The sequence below is a fragment of the Piliocolobus tephrosceles genome, chromosome 17 (genome assembly GCF_002776525.5).
Source record: "Piliocolobus tephrosceles isolate RC106 chromosome 17, ASM277652v3, whole genome shotgun sequence".
Classification (NCBI taxonomy): domain Eukaryota; kingdom Metazoa; phylum Chordata; class Mammalia; order Primates; family Cercopithecidae; genus Piliocolobus; species Piliocolobus tephrosceles.
The window spans coordinates 31,557,185-31,582,088 of record NC_045450.1 but is presented as its reverse complement, the minus strand read 5'-3'; the positions used below and the strand labels follow the sequence as shown (position 1 = coordinate 31,582,088).

At 43.7% G+C, this 24,904-nt stretch overlaps 1 pseudogene; it reads right to left on the bottom strand.

Annotated features, from left to right (window-relative positions):
- Positions 1-24,904, bottom strand: part of LOC111524401 — a 51,081-nt pseudogene that overhangs the window by 6,906 nt on the left and 19,271 nt on the right.

Here is a 24,904-nt window from a genome sequence, read left to right as displayed (position 1 = left end):
GGGTGATGCTGCCCTCAGAAAATGAGTTTGGAACTTCTATTTTTTGGCAGAGTTTAAGAGGGATTGGTATAATTTTTTTTTTTTTTTTTTTTTTTTTTTTTTTTTTTTTGAGACAGAGTTTTGCTCTTGTCACCCAGGCTGGAATACAATGGCACAATCTTGGCTCATGCAACCTCCGCCTTCCAGGTTCAAGCGATTCTCCTGCCTTGGCCTCCTGAGTAGCTGTAATTACAAGCGTCTTGCCACCATGCCTGGCTAATTTTTGTATTTTTAGAAGAGATGGAGTTTCACCATGTTGGCCAGGCTGGTCTTAAACTGCTGACCTCAGGTGATCTGCCTGCCTCAACTTCCCAAAGTGCTAGGATTACAGGCTGAGCCACTGCACCTGGTCAGCATTAATTCTTGGCCATCTGGTCCTGGGCTTTTTTTTTTTTTTTTGAGGCGGAGTCTCGCTCTGTCGCCCGGACTGGAGTGCAGTGGCCGGATCTCAGCTCACTGCAAGCTCCGCCTCCCGGGTTTACGCCATTCTCCTGCCTCAGCCTCCCGAGGAGCTGGGACTACAGGCGCCCACCACCTCGCCTGGCTAGTTTTTGTATTTTTTTTAGTAGAGACGGGGTTTCACCGTGTTAGCCAGGATGGTCTCGATCTCCTGACCTTGTGATCCTCCCGTCTCGGCCTCCCAAAGTGCTGGGATTACAGGCTTGAGCCACCGCGCCCGGCCTGGTCCTGGGCTTTTCTTTGATGAAAAGTATTTTATTACAACTTTAATGTTTTATTTGTGATTGGTATGTTCAGGTTTTCTGGTCTTGATTCAATCTTTGTAGGTTCTATGTTTCTAGAAATACCCATTTTCTCTAGGTTATCCAATTTGTTGGCATATAATTGTTCATAATAGTCCCTTATGGTCCTTTTTATTTCTGTGACATCAGTTGTAATGTCCCCTCTTTGATTTCTGATTTTTAGTCTTCTTTTTTTTCTTAGTGTAGCTATGGGTTTGTCAACTTTTATATTTTTTGAAAAACCAACCTGATTTTGTTGATTTTCTGCAGTTTTTCTGTTCTCTCTTTGATTTATTTCTGTCCTGATCTTTATTATTTCCTTCTTTCTGTTAACTTTGGGTTTGGTTTAGTTCTTTTTCTTTGAGGGGTAAAGTTAGGTTATTTGGGATCTTTCTTCCTTTATAATGTAGGCATTTATCACTATAAAATTCCCCAAGTGCTTTTACTACATCCCATAAGCTTTGATAGGTAGTATTTTTGTCTTCATTTGTGTGTATGTATGTATGTATACACACAGGATCTTGCTATTTTGCCCAGGCAGAACTCAAACTAACAATCCTCCCATCTGAGCCTCCCAAGTGGCTGAGACTACAGGTATGTACCACCATTTCCAGCTTGAGATATTTTTAAATTTTCTTTTTTAAAAAATTTGCATATAAAGTGTATTTCCATATAGAAAAATTTATAAGCTAAATACAAAGATTAAACTAAAATAGTGTTTGAAAAGCCCACTATACTTCAGTGCTAACAAACTAAATGAAAATAAAGCTATTTTGCATTTTAAATCATAAAATCTAAAATATATCTTAAAATAATTAGATCCCCAGTGGTTGCTCTTTTTTTCATTTTCTTTCAACTTATATTTCCTGCTACAGCTTCTTCTTACCTGAGTGTTTGCTCTTCTTCCATCACAGCTGTATTGAAGAACATACTGGTTTGGGTTGACTGGCCTACCTTGGTCATCTCTTATTAATCTAAAAACACAAATGTCATGCAGTTTCTGTTTCATTATGTTAATAGCTTTATTACATTGGGCTTGCTCTCAAGAGTTTCCTTCTTTGCTTGCAATTTACATACATCATCCTCTAGATTCAAAATTGTCTAATTTGCATTTATAACAGTTCTGAGCAGCAACTTTATTTTTCCTTCTTCATCTGATATCACAGATGAGCAAGACTTGTAGGTCTGTCAGATAATACCTACTTAATATGCTATTGAAAGAATCAACAGGTGGGCTGGGCGCAGTGGCTCACGCCTGTAATCCCAGCACTTTGGGAGGCCGAGCTGAGCAGATCACCTGAGGTCAGGAGTTCGAGACCAGCCTGGACAACATGGTGAAAACCCGTCTCTACTAAAAATACAAAAACTAGCCAGGCGTGGTGGCAGATTCCTGGAATCTCAGCTACTTGGGAGGCTGAAGAAGAATTGCTTGAACCCAGGAGGTGAAGGTTGCAGTGAGACATCACACCACTGCACTCCAGCCTGGGCAACAGAGCAAGACTCGGTCTCAAAAAACAAAAAACAGGCATGTGGACAATTTCATCTACAGAAAAAGGGATATGCAAAGTTTTAGCATGCCATTCATCACAGCTCAAGTTTCTGTCTGTGTCATTGAGGTACCTACTCATTTTCTGTGACTTTCCAGACCTGAAAAAGATTCAGAAGTAGATTCTGGTACACTTGGCTGTAAGTAGTAAGTGTGGTTATGAAATATATCTTGAAATGCAAGATCCCCATGGAAACTATAATCACTACTGTGATCCATGTGACGAAGCATACTGGGTTCTGGGTAGCAGCCTCCTACAGCACCTTCTAAGTCATGATGGGAATGAGACTATACTAAAACCTATAGCATCTTCACAGAGTGAGAAGAATTAGACTTGGTGATAAGGTGCTATTGTGACAAGTCTAAAGAAAGGCCAGAATCAAAATCTGGTTCCTCAAAAAGCCGAGAAACATCCATTGGATCAAAGTCATTGTCTGTGGCTAATGACATTAAGTTTTTCAAATATATTTACAGAAAGGTAATACAGTAGGTCTTGGCTTTTTAGATTCCTCATCTGATTGTCAACATGTGGAAGAGATCCTGTCAAATTACTTCTAGGAAGGGTTTGCCCAGGATTGGTGGTATGAGAATGTAACTGTAGAAATGGTTCTTGTGCCTGTGAAGTCCTTCCTACTGGATCTCTTCTAAATGTATTGCTGGGACACAGCAACATGGCCTCATGAATATTGACATCATGAGTTATAGCCTGGCTAAAGTTTCCATTATAATGTGCTGAAGAAATTCATGCTATCATTGATACTGCCTGGAAGAGGAGGGGTATCTCCCGATGAGATCCCTCCAGTGAATTTTCAGGCTGTGATGAAAACAACAATCTTCCAGAGAGAAAGTATCTGTCCCATTCAGATGGCTCATTTCTAGGTTCAATGGTTTTTTCTGCCTCCCAGTCATGTTTATCTGCTGTTTGTTTTCATCTTCATTGTTCTGCTTTGTAATGAGTTCTTCTGGGTTGATGCATTTTCCTTGTGCTGGGAACTGGGAGCCCCAGCTTCATGCTCTTTTCTTAGTGCCTCATTTTCCTTGTTCTTCCCCGCCGGCCCAGGGGCTACTCCGAGCTGCTTGGGGATCCCCACTGCCCCGCTCCTGCGCAGCCTGGCTGGCGCCAACTCCTCTGGTCAACGTGGCGGTGGCGCCGAGCAGCCCGTGGGCCATGTCTGCATCCCTAGCTGCCACGCTGTGCACCAGCCACAAATCCACTTGGGTACGGGGGATGCAGGGGACCCCGAGCGCGCGCACCTCCCGGAGCAGCTGGCCCTTGGTGTGCAGCTGGCCCGCGCCTTGGTGTGCAGCCTTCTCCCGGCGGGGAAGAGGCTGAGCGCGGAGGCAGAGCTGGCGGGGCCTTTGCAGAGCAGCAGCTCATCGCAGTAGCATGGTGGGCGGAGCTGGGTGGGCGGCGGCATGCAGAGGGTGAGGTCCATTTTCTTATTTCCTTTTTAGTCCAGTGGCTATTTAAGAGTATGTTTATATTTAGTTTTCACATATTTGTGAATGTTCCTTTTATTTTTTAATTTTTTTTTTTGCTGTTACTGATTTCTAATTTCACTCCATGTAGTTGGAAAAAATACGTGATATGATTTTGACCTTAAATTTAAGACATGTTGTGGCCTAACGTGATCTATCTGGGAGAATGTTTTATGTGTGCTTAAGAATGTGTAGGCCAGGCTTGGTGGCTCACACCTGTAGTCCCAGCACTGTGAGGCTGAAGGGGCAGGATTGCTTGAGGCCAGTTCAAGATTACACTGAGCTCTGATCATACCACTGTAGTCCAACCTGGGTGACAGAGTGAAACCCTGTATCTAAAAAAAAAAAAAAGAAGGAGAAGAATGTATATTCTGTTGAATGAAAAGTTCTATTTTATGTCTGTTAAGTCCATTTGTTATAATGTTCAAGTTCACTCCTTACTGATTTTCTGTCTGGACATCCTGTCTGTTACTGAAAGTGGAGTATTGAAGTCTCCTACTACTGTTGCTGTCAATTTGTACTTTTAGATCTGTCAATATTTGCTTTGTTAAGTGCTTTTATGTTTGGTACATATATAGTTTTAATTGTTATATCTTGTTGACCCATTTTTTGTTAAATTACCTTCTTTGTGTCTAGTGACAGTTTTTGACTTAAAGTCTGCCTTGTTGGATATGAGTATAGCCACTTCTACCTTTTTTGGGTTAATATTTGCTTGCAATATGTTTTTTCATCCCTTCACTTTCAGCCTTTGTGTGTCCTTGAATCTAAATGAGTTTCTTGTAGACAACATATAAATATTAAATCTGTTCAGGCACTGTACATCTTTCTATTGTGGAGTTTATTCCATTTACTTTTTTTTGTCTTTTAAAAATATTTTTATTTGACATATTATAATTGTATACATGAACGGGGCACAATGTAATAGTTTGATGTATTATATAATGTGGAATGATTAAATTAAGCTAATTAACATACCTATCACCTCATTTTTTTGTTGTAAGACCTTTAAAATTTATTCTTAGCTATTATGAAATACATAATGCATTATCCTTGACTATAGTTACCATACTATGCATTAGATCTTATATATTTGTTACATCCTAATGGAAACTTTGTACTCTTAGATCATTTATTTGATACTCTGATTCCTTTTTCTCTCCTTCTTCCAATCCCCAGCCTCTGGTAACCACCTTTCTACTCTAGTACTGTCAGTTTGACATTTTTTAGATTCCACATATAAGTGAGATATGTGGCATTTGTCTTTCTGTGCCTGCCTTATTTGACTTAGCATGATGTCCTCCAGGTTCATCCACAGTATCACAAATGACAAGATTTTCTTCTTTTTAAAGGCTGAATAATATTTTATTGTTGTATATACCATATTTTCTTTATCTAGTCATCTGTTGATGAATATTTAGGTTGAATTCACATCTAGCTATTGCGAACAATGCTGCAATAAACATGGGAGTGCAGATACCTCTTCAGCATGATTTTAATGTCTTTATTCCATTCAAATTTAAAGTAATTATTGATAAAGAAGGATTTACTCTTGCCATTTTGTTAATTGTTTTATTTGTCTTGTGGTTATTTTATTCCTCTTTTTTTTCTTGCTGTCATTTGTCTCATTATTATTATTATTATTATTTTGCATTACTAGGTTTTGATTCCCTTTTTCTTTGTGGTTATCAAGGGGCTTACACAGAATATAGTTCTCACAGTCTACTTTAAGCTGATAACTTCCCTTGCATGCAAGAATGCTTTTCTCTCTTTTCTTCCCACATTATGCTATTGATGTCGCAATTGTCTACTATTTATATTATGTATCCATTAACATATTTTAGTATTAGTTGTTTTTAATACTTTAAACCTTTTTTTTTTTTTTTTTTTTTCTGGGATGGAGTTTTACTCATTGCCCAGGCTGCAGTGTAATGTCGCAATTTCGGCTCACTGCAACCTCTGCCTCCCAGTTCAAGCAATTCTCCTTCCTCAGCCTCCCAAGAAGCTGGGACTACAGGTGCCCACCACCATGCCTAGCTAATTTTTTTGTAATTTTAGTAGGGATGGGGTTTTGCCATGTTGACTTCAGGTGATCCGCCCCCCTCAGCTTCCCAAAGTGCTGGGATTACAGGTGTGAGCCACCGAGCCTGGCCTAATACTTCGAAAGATTTTTTTTTCTTTTGCTTTTTAAGAGGGTCTTGCTCTGTCACCCAGGCTAGTGGCCTGATCTTGGCTTACTGCAACCTCCACCTCCCACATTCGAGTGATTCTCCTGCCTCAGCTTCCCAAGTAGCTGGGATTACAGGTATGCACTACCACACTCAGCTAATTTTTGTATTTTTTTTAGTAGAGATGGGGTTTTCCATGTTGGCCAGGCTGGTCTCAAACTCCTGACCTCAAGTGAGCCACTCACCTCAGCCTCCCAAAGTGCTGGGATTGTAAGTGTGAGCCACTGTGCCTGGCCTAAACTTTTATAGTAGGATTGCAGTCCATTTACTCACCACTGTTGGAATAATAAAATATTTTTTGCCTGTATATGTACATTTGCCAGTGAGTTTTATGCTGTTTTGCTTTCCTGTTGTTGTTCAACATTCTTTCAGCTTGAAGGACTCCGCATATCATTTCTTATTTCTTGTCAGACAGGTCTAGTGGTGATAAACTCCCTCAGTTTTTGTTTGTCTGAGAAAGTCTTTATAGCCCCTCTTTTTTTTTTTTTCATGGAGTCTTGCTCTTGCTGGAGTGTAGTGGTGTGATCTCAGCTCACTGCAACCTCCACCTCCCGAATTCAAGTGATTCTCCTGCCTCAGTCTCCCAAGTAGCTGGGATTACAGGCATCTGCCACCATGCTCGGCTAATTTTTGTATTTTTAATAGAGATGGGGTTTCACCATGTTGGCTAGGCTGGTCTCGAACTCCTGACCTCAGGTGACCTGCCTGCCTCAGCCTCCCAAAGTGCTGGGATTACAGGCATGAGCCACCCCACCTGGCCCAGCCCCTTGTTTTTTAAGGATAGTTTTGATGGGCATAATATTTTTGGTTGGCAGTTTTCTTCCTTGAATACTTTGAATATACTGTTTCACTCCCTTCTGTCCTGCAAGGTTTCTGCTGAAAACTGTTGAGTCTAATATGGATTTCCTGTATGTACCAAGTTGCCTTTCTCTTGCTGCTTCAAAATTCTTTGTCTTTACCTTTTGTCAGTTTGATTATAATATGTTTCTGTGTAGATCTCTTTGAATTCTTCTTATTTGGCATCCTTTGGGCTTCCTGAATTCAGATTTCTCTTTTCTTCCCCAGTCTTGGGAAGTTTTCAGCCATGTCTTTCTCGCTGTCTCTCCCCTCCTAGTACTCCAGTAATGCATAAATTGTTCTACTTAATGGTTTACAATAAGTCTTTTAAGCTATCTTTACTCTTTTATTTTTTATTTTTTGCTTCTCGGATTGCATAATTGTGATTGACCTCTTTTCTAGTTCACTGATCCTGTCTTCTTGATCTAGTCTGCTGTTGAACTCTATTGAATTTTTCAGTTCAGTTATTCTTCAGCTCTGTGATTTCTGCTTGATAATTTTAAATATTTCCTATCTCTGTTGAAATTTTCAGTTCAAGAATTACTCTTTTAATCTTGGTGAACGTCTATTTCACATGCCCTATCAGGTAAATCACATATCTTTATTTCACTAGGTTCTGTTTCTGGAGATTTATCTTGTTATAACATATTTCCCTGTTTCTTCATTTTTCTTGACTTTCTGTGTTGGTTTTTGCACAGTAGGTAAGACAGCCACCTCTTCTAGTCTTGTCATACTGGCCTTATCTGGGAGATGGACCTCACCAACCAGCCCTGCCAGATATTCTAACTCTAGATGCCTCTCATATCTTTTTGCTTTTCCAAATTGCTTTGTTCTTCATGGCCCTTTGGATACTAGGGTGTGCCAAGTTCTGTCAGTGCTCCAAGATATGTGAGACAGAAGTCAGTCCCTTGAGATGCAGCTTGAAAAGTCAGAGTGCTAGATTTATGTTCCAATTCCTTCTACAGGAGAAGCTGAGAGCTAGAGTTTATCTCCCACTCACTCTGTCCTAAGCCTGGAAGAGGATCTGTGGCAAATGTCTGCACTTTTATGCAGTCTGCACATTCTGAGTTTCGAAGGAATCCACTGGATGTGCACTCATTTAGCAACCAGCTCTTTTTGTCTTCTGTGTCCTAAGGAGACTCCAGAATATAGAGCCCCGTCAACTCCCAGAGCTAGGTGATTTAGGAATCAGTTCCTCATATGGGAGCTGTTAAAATTGGGGCGCTTGGTGCCTACATATACTTTTTCCAGGAAATCTTCAGACCTGGATTTATCACTCGGTTGAGCTGGGGGAGAAGGTGCAGGAAGTGTCCATTCTTCCCTTGAGCCTTTCAGAGGTTTATTGTTTATCTGCTCTGTTTGCTCTAAGATACAGGCTACACAGAAGCCCGAACCTCAGGCAGTAACTGGAAAAGTGTGCAGACAGACCTCTTTCAGAGAGATACTTGGAGCTGGGCCTCTTAGCTTATTCTCTCTGGACTGGTCCTGGGTGGGCTACAGCCACTGGAAGTGCCCTTTAACTCTACAAGCTAGATGAGCTCACAAACAAACCCTTCATTCCTGAGGGAGAAGCTGGGAGTTGGGGGATTCTTCCTGTTTGTAAAGTGCTGTCCCTGTGGTGGGGTTTGTGCACAAAGGTGTCTCAGCTTTTACTGCCTGTTTTGATGTGAATATTTTCTCAGTTGCTTAGTGTGTTAGAGTCTTTCAACTAGTTTTTGGCATTCTCTCAGAGGGATTTAATTTGTGTGTAGATTTTTATTTGGTGTGTCTGTGAGAGGAGATAAAGTCAGCATTGTCCTTTTCTGCCATCTTGCTAATGTCTATTGTAATTTTCTTTTTCTTTTTCTTTTTTTTTTTTTTTTGAGACAAGGTCTTGCTCTCTCACCCAGATTGAAGTGCAGTGGCATGATCACAGCTCACTGCAGCCTCGATTTCCCAGGCTCAAGCAATTCTCTGGCCTCAGGCTTCCTGAGTAGCTGGGATTACAGGCACACACCACCACACCCAGCTAATTAAAAAAATGTTTTTGTAGAGGTGAGGTGTCACTATGTTTCCCAGGCTGGTCTCAAACTCCTGAGCTCAAGTGATCCTACTGCCTCGGCCTCCCAGAGTGTTGTGATTATAGGTGTGAGCCACTGCGCCCAGCTTAATTTTCTTTTCTTGTGATGTCTTTGTGTGTCTATATCAGGGTAATGCTGGCCTCAGAATGAGTTAGTATGTGTTGCCTCCTGTTCTGTTTTGTGGAAGTATTTGATATTAAAATTCCTTAGGCCGAGTGCCGTGGCTCACGCCTGTAATCCTAACGCTTTGGGAAGCTGAGGCAAGGGGATCACCTGAGGTCAGGAGTTTGAGACCAGCCTGGCCAACATGGCAAAACCCCATCTCTACTAAAAATACAAAAATTAGTCAGGCGTGGTGGTGTGCACTTGTAATCCCAGCTCCTCGGGAGGCTGGGGCAGTAGAATCGCTTGAACCCAGGAGGCAGAGGTTGCAGTGAGCCAAGATCATGCCACTGCACTCCAGCTTGGGGAACAGAGCGAGACTCCGTCTCAAAAAATTAAAAGAAAAATTCTTTAAATGTTTCATAGAATTCATCAGTGAAACCATCTGATTCTGGACTTTCCTTTGTTGAAAGGTTTTTGATTACGGAGTCAATCTCGTTATGTGTCTGTTGAGATTTTTTATTTCTTCTTGAATCATTTAGGTAGTGTGTGTGTTTCTAGGAATTTGTCTGTTTCATCTAGGTTATTTAATTTGTTGGCATACAATTGTGCATAGTCTTTTCTTATAATCCTTTGTGTTTCTGTATGGTCAGTAGTAATGTCCTCATTTTCACTTCTGACGTTAGTCATTTGCATCTTCTTTTTCTTTAGTCTAGCTAAATATTTGTTAATTTTGTTGATCATTTCAAAGAACCAATTTATGGTTTCATCGATTCTCTCTATTGTTTTTCTATTCTGTATTATATTTATATCCAATGGGTAATTTTAAGGAACTAAATTCCAGAACCTCAACTTCTATTTTATTATTTACTATGGCATTATATAGGTTATTTTCTACTTTCTACTACCCCTTTCTCTCTAGTCCTTCCCCCACCTGGCAAAATAAAGTTGAAACCTTTACTCATCTGAATCTTACTGTGGAGCATTTTATGGAATGCAAAAACCTTTAGGATGCCCCCTGAAAAGGGCCACTTGAAATATTGAATGTTTTATGCCATAATCTTACTATAGGGTTTCCTTTTTGCTTTTATCTGTTGAGGGTAAAGCATTGTCAGTCAGGGTTCAACCAAGGAAAGAGGACCAGTAGGAGATAACTAATAAGAAATTTATTGCGGCCGGGCGCGGTGGCTCAGCACTTTGGTAGGCCGAGGTGGGCGGATCATGAGGTCAGGAGTTCAAGACCAGCCTGGCCAACACGTGAAACCCCGTCTCTACTAAAAATACAAAAAAATTAGCTGGGCTCGGTGGTGGGCGCCTTTAATCCCAGCTACTCAGGAGGCTGAGGCAGGAGAATCACTTGAACCTGGGAGGCAGAGGTTTCTGTGAGCCAAGATTGTGCCACTGCACTCCAGCCCGGGTGACAGAGCTAGACTCTGTCTAAAAAAAAAAAAAAAGAAAAGAAATTTATTGCAAGGAGCCATCAGGAAAAGCAGACTGGAACTGCTAGGCACTGGGTAAAGCTGCTGTTCACAGGTGGAATTTCTTTTGGGGGAATGAAGCTTCAGCTCTGCCCTTAAGACTATTCAAATGATTGAATCAGGTTCACTCAGAATATTTAAGGTAATCTTTAAAGCCAACTAATTATGGGCTTTATATTTAAGGTAGGTTGATGGTTGGATTTATTTTTTGTCTACTCTGATAATCTCTGACTTATAATTGATGTATTTAGACCATTCACATTTAAAGTGATTATTGGTATAGTTTGACTAATGCCTATCATATTTGTAACTGTTTTCTGTTTATTACACTTGTTTCTTTTTCTCCCCCTTTTTTCCTGCTTTCTCTGGTTTTAATTGAGCATTTTATGACTGTTTTCACTCCTCTCAGTGTTTCAATTATACTACTGTTAAAATAATTGTAGTGGTGGTTTTAGAGTTTGTGATATACATTTACAAGTAATCAAAATTCACTTTCAAACAATAATGTACCACTTCATGTGTAGTACAGTTACCTTAAAGCATTCCCAATTCCTCTTTTCTATCCCTTATAACATTGCTATCATTTATTCACTAATCTATGTGCTGTGATCACCCAATAAATAAATAATATACTTACATATTATTTAGAGATAGGATCTCACTCTGTTGCCCAGACTGGAGTGCAGTAGTGATCATAGCTCACCTCAGCCTTGAATTCCTGGGCTCAAGTGAGCCTCCTGCTTCAGCCTGCTGAGTAGATGGGATTATAGGTACAAGCCACTACACTTGGCATGAACAGTTACATATCAATTAAAGATAAGAAAAATAAAAGATTTTATTTTATCATTTATTTATTTTTTCTCCAACATTCTTTTTTAATTTTTTGTAGAGGCAATGTCTCACTGTGTTGCCAGGCTGGTCTCAAACTCCTGGCCTCAAGTGATCCTCCTGCCACAGCCTTCCAAAGTTTTGGGATTACAGGCATGGGCCACCATGCCTGGCCTCTTCCTTTCTTTATGTATCCAAGTTTCTTTTTTTCTTTTTTTGAGATAGTCTTGCTCTGTCACCCAGGCTGCTGGAGTGCAGTGGTATGAAACTGGCTCACTGCAACCTCTGCCTCCTGGATTCAAGTGATTCTCCCACTTCAGCCTTCCAAGTAGTTGGGATTATAGGCACGCGCCACCACACCTGGTTAATTTTTTTTTTTTTTTTTTTTTTTTTTGTATTTTTAGTAGAGATGGAGTTTCACCATGTTGGCCAGGCTGGTCTTGAACTCCTGACCTCAAGTGATCCTCCTGCCTTGGCTTCCCAAAGTGCTGAGATTACAGGCATGAGCCACTGTGCCCCGCCTATGTATCCAAGTTTCTCACCTACATCATGTTCCCTCTCCTTGAAGAACTGTTGACATTTCTTTCTTGTTAGGCTGTCTGTTGGCAGGGGAGTCCCTCAGTTTTTGCTTGGAAAGTCTTTATTTCCTCTTCACTACTGAGGAATAATTTCACTGGGTATAGAATTCTAAGTTTTGGTTTTTAAAAAATCTCAACCCTTAAATATTTCACTCCACTTTCTTGGCTTGCATGTTTTCTGACAGAGGTTTGCTATAATTCTCATCATTGTTCCGCTCTAGATAAGGTATTTTCTCCCCCTTGGCTTCTTTCAAGATTTTGTCTTTGTCTTTAGTTTTCTGTACTTTGAACATGATGTGCCTAAGGTAAATATTTTGGTACATATTCTTCTTGGTTTTCTCTGGCCTTCTGTTTGTTTGGTGTCTATCATTAATTTTGGAAAATTCTCAGCCATTGTTACTTTCAACTTTTTTTTTTTTCCTCTATTCTCTCTTCTCCTTCTGGTATCCAGTTAGACACATGTTTCCTTTTTGAAATATCCCTCAGTTCTTGGATATTCTTGTTTGTTTGTTTTCTTTTTCTCTGCGTAAGAGTTTGGGGAGTTTCTCTTGACAAACTTTCAAGCCGAGCAATTCTTTTTGGAGCCAGTTTTGTCCCATCTTCTGATGAGGCTGTCAAAGGCATTCTTCATTTGTGTTACATGTTTTTTGATTTTTTTTTTTTTTTTGAGATGGACTCTCCCTCTGTTGCCCAGGCTGGAATGCAGTGGTGTGCTCTCGGCTTACTGCAGCCTCTGCCTCTTGGGTTCCAGTGATTCTCCTGCTTCAGCCTCCTGAGTAGCTGGGATTACAGGCGTGTACCACCATGCCTGGCTAATTTTTTGTATTTTTAGCAGAGATGGGGTTTCACCATGGTGGCCACACTGGTCTTGAACTCCTGACCTCAGATGATCTGCTCAGCTTGGCCTTCCAAAGTGCTGGGATTACAGGCGTGAGCCACCACGCCCAGCCTGTGTTACAAGTTTTTGATTCATGTAGCATTTCCTTTGATTCTTTTTTTTTTGAGATGGAGTTTCACTCTGTCGCCCAGGTTGGAGTGCAGTGGTGCGATCTTGGTTCACTGCAACCTCCGTCTCCCGGGTTCAAGCAATTCTCCTGCCTCAGCCTCCCAAGTAGCTGGGACTACAGGCACGCGCCACCACACCCAGCTAATTTTTGTATTGTTAGTAGAGACGGGGTTTCACCATGTTAGCCAGGATGGTCTCAATCTCTTGACCTCATAATCCACTCGCCTCGGCCTCTCAAAGTGCTGGGATTACAGGCATGAGCCACCACACCCAGCCTCCTTTGATTCGTAGAGTTTTCATCTCTCCACTTAATATTACCCACCTATTCCTGCATGTTGTCTACTTTTTCCATTAGCGCCTTTAGCATATTAGTCATAGTTGTTTCCCTGTTTGATCATCCCAAAGTCACATCTGAGCCTGGTTCTCATGCTTCGTGTAAGCAGATTTGGACTGTGGCTCTGTATTTGTGTATGTCTCCAGATTGCAGGGTGGCGGTTTGCCCCACTACCTCAGTTCTGATGGGTCCAGGAAAAGTCATTGATGTTTTAGTTTGTCCAGGTCTTTCTTGTAAGGATGGGAGTGCTGAATTCTAAGCTCTCTAGAGTTGAAACCAGAAGTCTGATCATGGACTTTAATTGCATCTACAACATACCTTCACAGCAGCACCTAGGTTTGTGTTAGAATAACTGGGGGATGTGGCCTAGTCAAGTTCACATATGCATCACAGTCCACCCCTTGTGACACCCATACTTATCTCCTTAAGCCATATTAATCTCCAAACGGAGGCAATAAGAGAGTCACAATTTCACCTGACATGTTACAACTGAAAACGTGCAGACTTACTCAGAGGACAATGCAACGTCCTGGGAGGATGCTCCTGCTGCTTCTTTGATCCTGTGATATAAAGTTAACCATTATGAATACACTTCATATTAGAGATGGTAAGTAGATAAGAGAGGGAAGAACAGTTCCCTAACCCTTTGGATGCCTTCCTCTGTCATATACCAAGGCTGCTCTGACCTTTTGACTGATTTGGTGTAGGCCACCTTTGGACCCTTGGTTCAGCTGACCATCCAAACTGTCAGAGCCCTTAGGTTAAAACATCAAGTTCAGAACCTCTGCTTAGTGGACCCACATCCATCTGATGGCAGCGGCTGTTGCCATCACACCAGCTGCAGCAGGGAGAGGCGGCTGGGGCTGCACGCTCCATGGGGCCAGTGGGAGCCCCGCCCCTTCCGAGTTAGGGCGGGGGCGGTGCTTCCGCAGCCGCCCAAACCAAGGCTGCAGACCCAGGCCTCCTGCTCTACTGGGCGGGGCTACAGCCGCCCAGACTGCGGCTGTGGATCTGAGCCTCGCTGTGCTCTTGGACAGGGCCAGGAGCAGGCAGGATCTGCCCTCCTGTGTGCAGCTGTGACCACTGGACGAGGCTGCAGACCCGAGCCTCCCGCTTTACGGAGAAGGCAGGAGCTGAGAACAAGCGAGAACCCTGCCCCTTCCGAGTTGGCGGGGTGGGAGCGCCCGAGGTGCAGCTGTGGCCACCCTCCCAGGCGCAGGACCAAAGTGTTTCTGCAGCATGCAGCCTTGGGGGCCCAGGAAGCCCCTCCCCACCCATCTCTGCAGGCTTGGGGTGTCTGCTTCCACTGCCTGGCCCTTCTCCTCCCCTGGCACCTGCTCCAATCTTGGAGCAAGGTTGGGACGGAGCCCTGGGGCCATGAATGGCAGTGGGAGGCCTGGACAGAAAAGGGTCACACTCTGTAACTCATCTTTCAGAGTCTTCCAGGACTTAAGTGTGGTTATAGAGAAGGAAAGGGGTGGTGGGAGGGTGTCTTGAGGAGAATCTGCAATGCTTTGCAGGGCAACTTCAGGCAAAGAAAAGCTAACTTTTCAGGCAAGAGTGGAAGAGCTGCTTCCACTGGCAAAGACGACAGGAGAATTTAGGGGTTCAGTGTCCCTAGCTTCATGTCTTCCTTGCAGATTTCGGGATCCTATTCTTTTCCAATCAATGTCCTCCCTTTAACAGAAGACACTCTGGGAAGTTGGGAAATCAATTTGCCTTTTAATTCAGTCACTTGCTGAATGAGCCGTAGGGCTACAGGAAATGAGAGTTTCTTTCAGGGCAGACATAGCTTTCAGATCAGTGAAAAGTTTGAGCTGAGAATCTGAAGCCCTGAGCTCATCCTTTTGTTTCACAACTCTCTAACGTGGTGAGGTAATTCCATTATACTTCTTACCTCGACTAAAATATTCTAATGTGGAAAACATGCAGTCCCTTAGTGTCTCACCTTCAATAGGTATTTTATTAGAAGAATCCAGTGGTGATATTTTGTGTATCTCTATTGCCACATCTTGTCGTGGATTACCAGTGCCCTCTTTACTATGGGAAATAGAGTCATGAATGCCTTTAATAAGATGAGAAAGTTAGCCGGGTCCGGTGGCTCACACCTGTAATCCCACCACTTTGGGAGGCCAAGGTGGGCGGATCACCTGAGGTCGAGAGTTCGAGACCTGCCTGGCCAATATGGTGAAACCTCGTTTCTACTGAAAATACAAAAAATTAGCTGGGCATGGTGGCAGGCGCCTGTAATCCCAGGTACTCGGGAGGCTGAGGGAGGACAATCACTTGAACCCAGAAGGCAGAGGTTGTAGTGAGCTGAGATCATGCCGCTGCACTCCAGCCTGGGGATAGAGCAAGACTCTGTCTAAAAAAAAAAAAAAAAAAAAAAATTAGAAAATCAATTCCAGAAAACCCAGAAATACTTCAGAAAATTCATTCTTAAGAGTCCCGTCCTCTAGAAACACTTCCAGTACCAGAGTCTATCAGTCAGTGTTCAACCAGAGATAACCAATAGCAGATATTAAGAAATGTATTGCAAGGAATTTACATACACGATTGTAAAGGCTGGTTAGGCAAGCCTGAAATCCTTAGGGCAGGCTGGCATAAGGACAGGCTAGCACTCTTGAGCATGGGGTGAGACTGCTGTTCACGGATGGAATTTCTCCTTTCAGAAGGTAAAAGATGTAGCATAGTGCCTGGCAGGTGGACCAAAGATGACATCTGTAATTATTACATATAAGATGTTACAGAAGAAGAGCAAAAACAGGCTTTTAGAGTTAAATTAATCTTTTTACCAGTCTGCCTTTATCATGCCTAGTGTTGATTTATTCCTTTTTAAATACGAATTCAAGAGTATCCATTTAATGTATGAACCTCCCAACCCCTGCCCTTGTTTGGGGGTCAAGGGCAGCTTGGATTATAACTCAGTTTGGGGATAAAGTGCACTGAACTTGCTAGCTTCCTGGACAGCCCACTTATGTTCAGAATGGGGGACCTTCACAAAATCAGGCACTCAGTTTCTGACTACAAATTTCAGGCATGGATGGCAAAGTCCTAGGAGTGTAGCAGGTAGCTAAGGATTGACTCTTTTCCTCCTTACTCATCTCTCTGAGACAGCAGTATGAATATTGGGACAGGCTGGAATCCCTATGAGAAAAATCTATCAGATCCTCGGATGGATAAGTCTCTTGCTTGAAGGTCTTCGTCCATTAAGCTTCCTTCCGTTTTACCTATCTGCAGTGCCAATTCAAGTGACAATTCCTTTTTGGCCATTATCTCTGTCAACTGGTGGCACTCATTTAATCCACACATCTGTAAGTCTTGTCTAAATATTCTCCCTACCAGGCCAGTAACCCTCAGGTTGTTCCTGAGTCAACTTTCCACCTTGTCACTGTCACTTTGCAGTTGACAATGACTCTTCCCCTGGATAGCCCTCCATGTGATTGTGCCCTCCACAACGATCCTGATCAGTAAAGCTTTCTAGATATCACTGCTATAAAGAATTGGCCAGCCAGGTAAGGGTGCCCAACATCATTCTTATTGGCCATGTGACCTTGAACAAGTTACATAACCTTTCTGCACCTGTAAGATCATGGTAACGATAGTACCTATTTTTTTTTTTTTTACAAATTTTGGAGGATTAAATGAGTTAACGTCAAGCACTCAGTGCCTGGTGTGTTTTTGGTACTTTTTGTTGTTGTTGTTGTTGAGACGGAGTCTCGCTCTGTCGCCCAGGCTGGAGTGCAGTGGCCGGATCTCAGCTCACTGCAAGCTCCGCCTCCCGGGTTTACACCATTCTCCTGCCTCAGCCTCCTGAGTAGCTGGGACTACAGGCGCCCACCACCTCGGGCGGCTAGTTTTTTGTATTTTTTTTTTTTTTAATAGAGACGGGGTTTCACTGTGTTAGCCAGGATGGTCGCAATCTCCTGACCTCGTGATCTGCCCATCTCGGCCACCCAAAGTGCGGCCGTGTTTTTGGTACTTAGAGACAGGTATGGTTGTGCTGTTGCTGCTAGTGCTGAAGACTTTGGTTTCAAAACTTGCACTTACTAGTTTCTCTCACTAACATCAAGCCTTTGCCTACAGAGGCCTTTCTGTTTGTCCCATTCTTTCTGTTTCTTAGGAGGCCCAGTCCTCTGGCTGCCTGTGTGTCTGCTGAACAATAGAAAAGTCTGTTATTTTGTTATGCTGAGTAATGCACCTCACATATTAGGGGTGGGAGATGGAAGAGATGAGCTGCCAACCTGTTCAAAAGGCCATTAAAAATGTCTTTCTGGGCTGGGTGCAGTGGCTTATGCCTGTAATCCAAGGACTTTGGGAGGCCAAGGTGGGTGGATCACCTGAGGTCAGGAGTTCGAGACCAGCCTGACCAAGATGGTGAAACCCCATCTGTACTAAAAATACAAAAATCTGGCCAGGTGCAGTGACTTATGCCTGTAATCCCAACACTTTGGGAAGCTGAGGCGGGCGGGTCACAAGGTCGGGAGTTTGAGACCGACCTGGCCAATGTGGTAAAACCCCGTCTCTACTAAAAAAAATACAAAAATTAGCCAGGCATGGTGGCAGACGCCTGTAATCCCAGCTACTCTGGAGGCTGAGGCAAGAGAATTGCTTGAACCCAGGAAGCGGAGGTTGCAGTGAGCCGTGATCATGCCACTGCACTCCAGCCTGGGCGACACAGTGAGACTCTGTCTCAAAAAAAAAAAAAAAAAAAAGTCTTTCTGAACAAAATGTTGAACCTCATTCGATCTAAGACACCATCAGCTGTCAAATACACCTTCGTGTTATGTAACATGTATAAGGAAGCCAATTAACCTTTAACGTTTTAATTTTATACTTAAAAATTATTTTAGGCTGGGCATGGTGGCTCATGCCTGTAATCCCAGCACCTTGGGAGGCCAAGGTAGGAGGATTGCTTGTGGCAAGAAGTTTGAAACCAGCCTGGGCAACTTAGGGAGACAGCCTCTCTGCAAAAAAAAAAAAAAAAAAAAAAATTAACCAAACAAGATGCACGCCTGTAGACCCAGCTACTTAAGAAACTGAGGCAGGAGGGTATAGCCCACAAGTTTGACATTGCAATGAGCTGTGATCACGCCACTGCACTCCAGTCTGGGTGACAGAGAAAGACTCTGTCTCTAAAAAAAAAAAAAAAAAAAAAAAAAAAGTTATTTTAGACTTATTTAGACATAGAATTAATGATGATGAACAGCTGTGGCCAAGTTCACTCATGTGCAGACAATGATAACCATACCACAACCGCTACCTGGCTGATGGTGTCAGATACCATTGATTGTATGATGCACGTGAATTTCAGAGATGTTAAAAAGTGAGGGAAGAAAGTGCATCTTGGCCGGACACAGTGGTTCACGCCTGTAATCCCAGCCCTTTAGGAACCTGAGGTGGGTGGATCCCCTGAGGTCAGGAGTTCGAGACCAGCCTGGGCAACATGGTGAAACCCTGTCTTTACCTAAGATAAAAAATAAAATTTAAAAAAGGGCCACCTGTAATCCCAGCACTTTGGGAGGCCAAGGCGGGCAGATCACGAGGTCAGGAGATTGAGACCATCCTGGCTAACATGGTGAAACCCCGTCTCTACTAAAAATACAAAAAATTAGCTGGCCGTGGTGGCGGGCGCCTATAGTCCCAGCTACTTGGGAGGCTGAGGCAGGAGAATGGCGTGAACCTGGGAGATGGAGCTTGCAGTGAGCCGAGATCGCGCCACTGCACTCCAACCTGGGTGACAGAGTGAGACTCCATCTCAAAAGTAAAAAATAAAAATAAAAAAAGAAAGTGCATCTTAAAGTCAGTGAAATATGTTTTGCTTCAGCCAATCCCTAGAACATAGAGACTTTATTTTTCTTAATTCAATTACATGTCTTTGATACATGAATTTCTGTAAAATAATTTCTGTGTTCCAAGACTTCAGGTTTTAAAATGTTTCTAGCTTTAACAGAAAATATTTTGGCCGAGGCAATGATTTGTTGTTGATTCTTATTTCAGGCAATAGCAGAGGCTCTGTGACTGAGTTGTCAAACATACATATTAAGAATTTGTTTTTTTTCATTTTATCAGACAGAAAAGATGATTAAAAGTTTATGACCCTCTTAGAGAGATGTATACTGTTTGATTCTTAGCTACAATTTCATAATACTTTAAATTTCATCTTAGTGTGGCATAAAGAACAACATTTTGGAGTCAAACAGACTGACTTGGATTTACATTCTGGCTTTGCCACTTACTAGAGATGTGACTCGGTATGTTACTTCACCTTCCTAGACCTCAGTTTGCTCCTCTGTTAATTGTTAATTGTTAATCCTCATAGACAATGTATATAAAGCATAAAGTGTTTACCAAAGCATAAAGTGTTTAGTAAACTGCTGTACTGATGAAAATGATGGTCTATTGGAGTGTTGGGAATACACGAGTGGTAGAGCTGGATGTCACGCCAGGCCGTGGGGTTGCTGGAACCTTACCTGGAGTCACTCTGGAGAGGAAGGATAGTTTTTTAAATAGGTCATTCCTCAGGAAATGAAGTGACTTTACTGTTAGTCCAAAAGAATTAGTGCTACAAATTGCAGCTAGAGAGGAGGAATAAATTCTAGTGTTCCATAGCACCATAGGATGACTATAGTTAATAATACATAGTTTCGCCGGGCGCGGTGGCTCAAGCCTGTAATCCCAGCACTTTGGGAGGCCGAGGCGGGCGGATCACGAGGTCAGGAGATCGAGACCATCCTGGTTAACCCGGTGAAACCCCGTCTCTACTAAAAAAATACAAAAAACTAGCCGGGCGAGGTGGCTGGCACCTGTAGTCCCAGCTACTCGGGAGGCTGAGGCAGGAGAATGGCGTGAACCCGGGAGGCGGAGCTTGCAGCGAGCTGAGATCCGACCACCGTACTCCAGCCCGGGCTACAGAGCGAGACTCTGTCTCAAAAAAAAAATAAATAAATAAATAAATAAATAAAAATAATAATAATACATAGTTTCTTTTTTCTCTTCTTTTCTTTTTTTTGAGACAGGGTCTTACTGTATTGCCCAGGCTGGAGTGCAGTGGAGCGATCCTGGCTCACTGCAGCCTAAAACTCTTGGGCTCAGGCAATCCTCCCACCTTAGCCTCCCGAGTGGCTGGGACTACAGGTGGGTGCCACCAAGACCGGCTAAATTTTTTAAAAATAGTTTGTAGAGACAGAATCTCATAATATTGCCCAGGCTAGTATATAGTTTCACGTAGTTAGAAAGAGGATATTGAATATCCCCAACACTAAGAAATGATAACTGGTTGAAATGATGGATATGCTAGTTGCCCTGATTTGATCACTCTATACTGTATTATCAGAATATCACTATGTATCCCTTAAACATGTACAATTATGTCAAATTTTTAAAAAGTGACCCTGACTCAGATAGATAGATAGATGATAGATAGAATTGGTGCTAATAAACACCATATTGGCCTTTTTGGGGTTTTTTTTTGTTTCTGTTTTTTTTGAGATGGACACTCACTCTGTTGCCCAGGCTGGAGTGCAATGGCACAGTCTCAGCTCACTGCAACCTTTGCCTCCTGGGCTCAAGTGATTCTTCTGCCTCAGCCTCCTGAGCAGCTGGGACTACAGGTGTGTACCACCATGCCCGGCTAATTTTTGTATTTTTAGTAGAGACAGGTTTTCACCATGTTGGTCAGGGTGGTCTCAAACCCCCTGACCTCAGATGATCCACCCATCTTGACCTCCCGAAGTGCTGGGATTACAGGCTTGAGCCACTGTGGCTGGCCAATATTGTGGAATGATAACATTATATTAGTCTGGGAGCAGAAGGAAAGGTTGGGAATGCAAAAAGAATGGTTTTGATAATTTGAGAGGGATTTTGAAATAGGAATTGATTCCTAAAGCTTACGAATGGAAGAGGTCATTTACTTGTCATTCATGAAGTACGTATTGAGTACCTGCTAAATGTCAGGTGTTCTGCTAGGCCCTGGGAACTCAGTGGTGAGGATGCAGACAAGGTCCCTGTCCTTGTGGAGCTTACGTTAGGGTGGGGGTAAGGATACACAATAAAAAAGTGAACCACTTAAAAAACAAGATAATGATATAATGATTCTTAGGGTTTACTGGTAAGGGAAGATCTCTCTGGGATGATGACGTTTAACTGAGGCCTGATGACAGAGTGATGTTTCTTGTGCTTGAGGTTCATTGAGCTTCTTCTTTTTATCTGTGGATTTATAGTTGTGCTCTCTCTCTGTCTCTCTGTCTCTCTCTCCTTTCTTTCTTCTTTCATTTTGTTTTCTTTGTTTTTGTAGGGTCTGGCTCTGTTGTCCATACTGGAGTGCAGTGGGGCGATCTTGGCTCACTGCATGCCACCTCCTGGGCTCAAGCGATTCTCCTGCTTCAGGCTCCCAAGTAGCTAGGACTATAAGTTCATGCCACCATGCCCAGCTAATTTTTAAAAATGTTTGTAGAGATGAGGTTTCACCGTGTTGCTCAGGCTTGTCTTGAACTCCTGGGCTTAAGTGATCCTCCAGCCTCAGCCTCCCAAAGTGCTAGGATTACAGATGTGAGCCAACGCACCTGGCTGGGTTTATAGTTTTCATCAAATTTGGAAATGACGTGGCCACTATTTTCTTGCCTCTCCTTTGGAAACTCCAATTACACAGATATTAGGCCACTTAAAGTCCCACAGCTCACTGCTCTTTTTTTCCTCTTTTTTTGGGGGATAGTTTCTATTGTTATGACTGTATCTTAATCTTCACTTATTTTTGTCCTTTGTAGTGTTTAACCTGCCTTAGTCCCATTCAGTGTATTTTTCATCTCAAATGTTTTAGGTTTCATCTCTAGAATTTCAACTTTGGACTTTAACAAATGTTTTCCAGGCGGGCCCAGTGGGTGGCTCACACCTGTAATCCAGCACTTTGGGAGGCAGAGGTGGGCAGATCACCTGAGGGCAGGAGTTTGAGAACAGCCTGGTCAACATGGTGAAAGCCCATCTCCACTAAAGCACGGCCGGGATCTTTGGGGTGTCAGTTTTCTTCCCAGAAACCTCTGCAAGCTATGGCACCTTTGCCTGAGTTCTTGTCCTGTGTCCAGGAAGAGCAGAGAAGTGAAGAGTGACCAATTGTTTGAGTTCTTGTCCTGTGTTCAGCAAAGTGAATGGTGAACATGAAGATGAGCTTTATCAAGTATTACAACAACTCAGAAAATGAAAATGAGCTTTATTAAGTGTTACGATAGCTCAGAGGAGACCTGCAGGGGGTAGCTCCTCTCTATAGGCAGGTCATCCACCAAGTGTTCAGTTCTCAGCAGAGAGGAGACCCTGGAGAGGGTAGCTCCTCTCTGTGCAACCGGACTTCCCAGATGTCTGCAGTTCTCAGTGGAGAGGAGGCCCTGGAGAGAGTGCCTCTTCTCTGCAATCAGGTGGTCTCTGCAGCTCTCAGCAGAGAGGGTAGCTCTTCTCTGCAGGTGGTGGTCCCATCCTCTCCAGCTCTCAGCAGACAGGGGACTCCTCTCTGCAACTGGTCATCCCGTTGTCTCTCTGCTGCTTCATCCTCTGGCTGTCTTCTGCCCTGCTCTGGCTGAGCCCAGGGCTTTTATGGACCTCAGAGGGGAGGAAGTGTGTGCCAATTGGTCCATGGGCATCATGGGCCGCCACTGGCCAGAAGGAAAAGGCGCCACAAGTCCCCACTCTGGTCCATTGGATGGGCAGCCCAGCCCCCAGCCTTCTAGCCCTCCCTGGTCTGAAGGGGGGCCCTCCTGGGGACCTGCCTTTTCTACCCAGGGCTCTGTCTGTGTCCTACTGCCATTCATGGCCCTGGGCTGGGCCCCAACCCCACTCTGAGATCGGAGCAGGCGCCAGGAGCCAAGAGAGACCAGGCAGCAGTGGGAGCAGACACCCCTGAGCCTTCAGAGATGGGGGGAGGGTCCTTCCTGGGGCGTTGGAGGGTGCGGGCTGCAGAGACGTCCCGTCCTGCACTTGGGAGGGCAGTCGCAGCTGCACCCTGGAGCTCCAGTCCCCACAACTCGGAAGGCTCAGGCTTGTCCCCGGCTCCTGCCTGCTCTGTAGAGTGGGAGGCCCAGGTCTGCAGCCACAGTTCCGCTGCACCTGAGAGGGCAGATCTTGCCTGTTCCCGTGCACCCCCTACCACAGCCCATCCCCACAAGAGCACAGGGAGGCTCGGATACACAGTTGCAGTTTGGGAGGGCAGGGCTCCTGGCCTGCTCCGTAGAGCAGGACGTCTGGGTCTGCAGGTGGGATTTGGGCGGCTGCAGTTGCACCCGGGGAGCTCCTGGCTCCAATTTAGCAGGGGCGGGGCTCCCTCAGGCTCCATGGAGTGTGCAGCCCCTGCGGCAGCCTGCGTGATTACGGCAGCCACTGCCATTAGCGGTGCAGGCCTGTAGTCCCAGCCACTCGGGCGACTGAGGCAGGAAAATTGCTTGAACCTGGGAAGTGGAGGTTGCAGTGAGCCGAGATTGCGCCACCACACTACAGACTGGGCGATAGAGTGGGACTGTGTCTCAAAAAAATATAAATAAATAAAAAATTTAAAAATGTGTTGCATGTCTCTGCTTAACATCTACTTTTTCTCTAGTTATCTGGACGCTGGGGCCATCAGAGGGTTCACCTCATTTTCTCGTCACTTCTCATGCCTCACTGTCCGCATCATCCATGTCCAGTGTCTTGAGCACTGATCTTTCCTATATCCTGTCCACATCCTTAGTTGTTACCTTAGGAGGGTAAGTCCAGTCCTACTTTATCTTGACTGAATGTAGGAGTACCCTATCTTTATTATTTAGCTCATATTCATATTCACTGTAAGGTTTTAAAATGTGCAAATAGGCTACATATTGATTTTAACCAGTTGCTGTTAATAAAAAAACACTTGAGATTCCAACTAATTTTCCTGCTGCATGGTAAAGCCCATGCCTTCGCTCTGATCTCCCTACTCATCTTCATTCACTGTGTATTTAACAACATAGCTCTCAAAAAGCTCTGGCTTTGCTTTGCCTTTCCTTTCCTTCCCTTTCCTTCTATTCTTTCTTTCTTTTTTCTTTTTTCTTTTTTTGACAGTCTTGTTCCATCACCCAGGCTGGAGTGCAGTGGCCTGATCTTGTCTCACTACAATCTCCACCTCCCGGATTCAAGTGATTCTCATGCCTCAGTCTCCTGAGTAGCTGGGATTACAGGTCTGCGCAACCACACCTGGCTAATTTTTGTATTTTTAGTAGAGATGGGGTTTCACCATCTTGGCCAGGCTGGTCTCAAACTCCTGGCCTCAAGTGATCCACCCACCTCAGCCTCCCAAAATGTTGGGATTACAGGCATGAGCCACTATAGCTGGCCTCTTTCTTTTTTGTCAATTAAAAAAGTCACTTCTGGCCAGGCACGGTGGCTCACACCTGTAATCCCAGCACTCTGGGAGGCCAAATTGGGCAGATCACTTGAGGTCAGGAGCTGGAGACCAGCCTGGCCAACATGGGGAAACCCTGTCTCTACTAAAAATACAAAAAATTAGCTAGGCGTGGTGGTGGGCACCTGTAATCCCAGCTACTCAGGAGGCTGAGGCATTAGAATCGCTTGAACCCAGGAGGTGGAAGTTGCAGTGAGCCGAGATTGGGCCACTGCATTCCAGCCTGGGTGACAGAATGAGACTCTGTCTCCAAA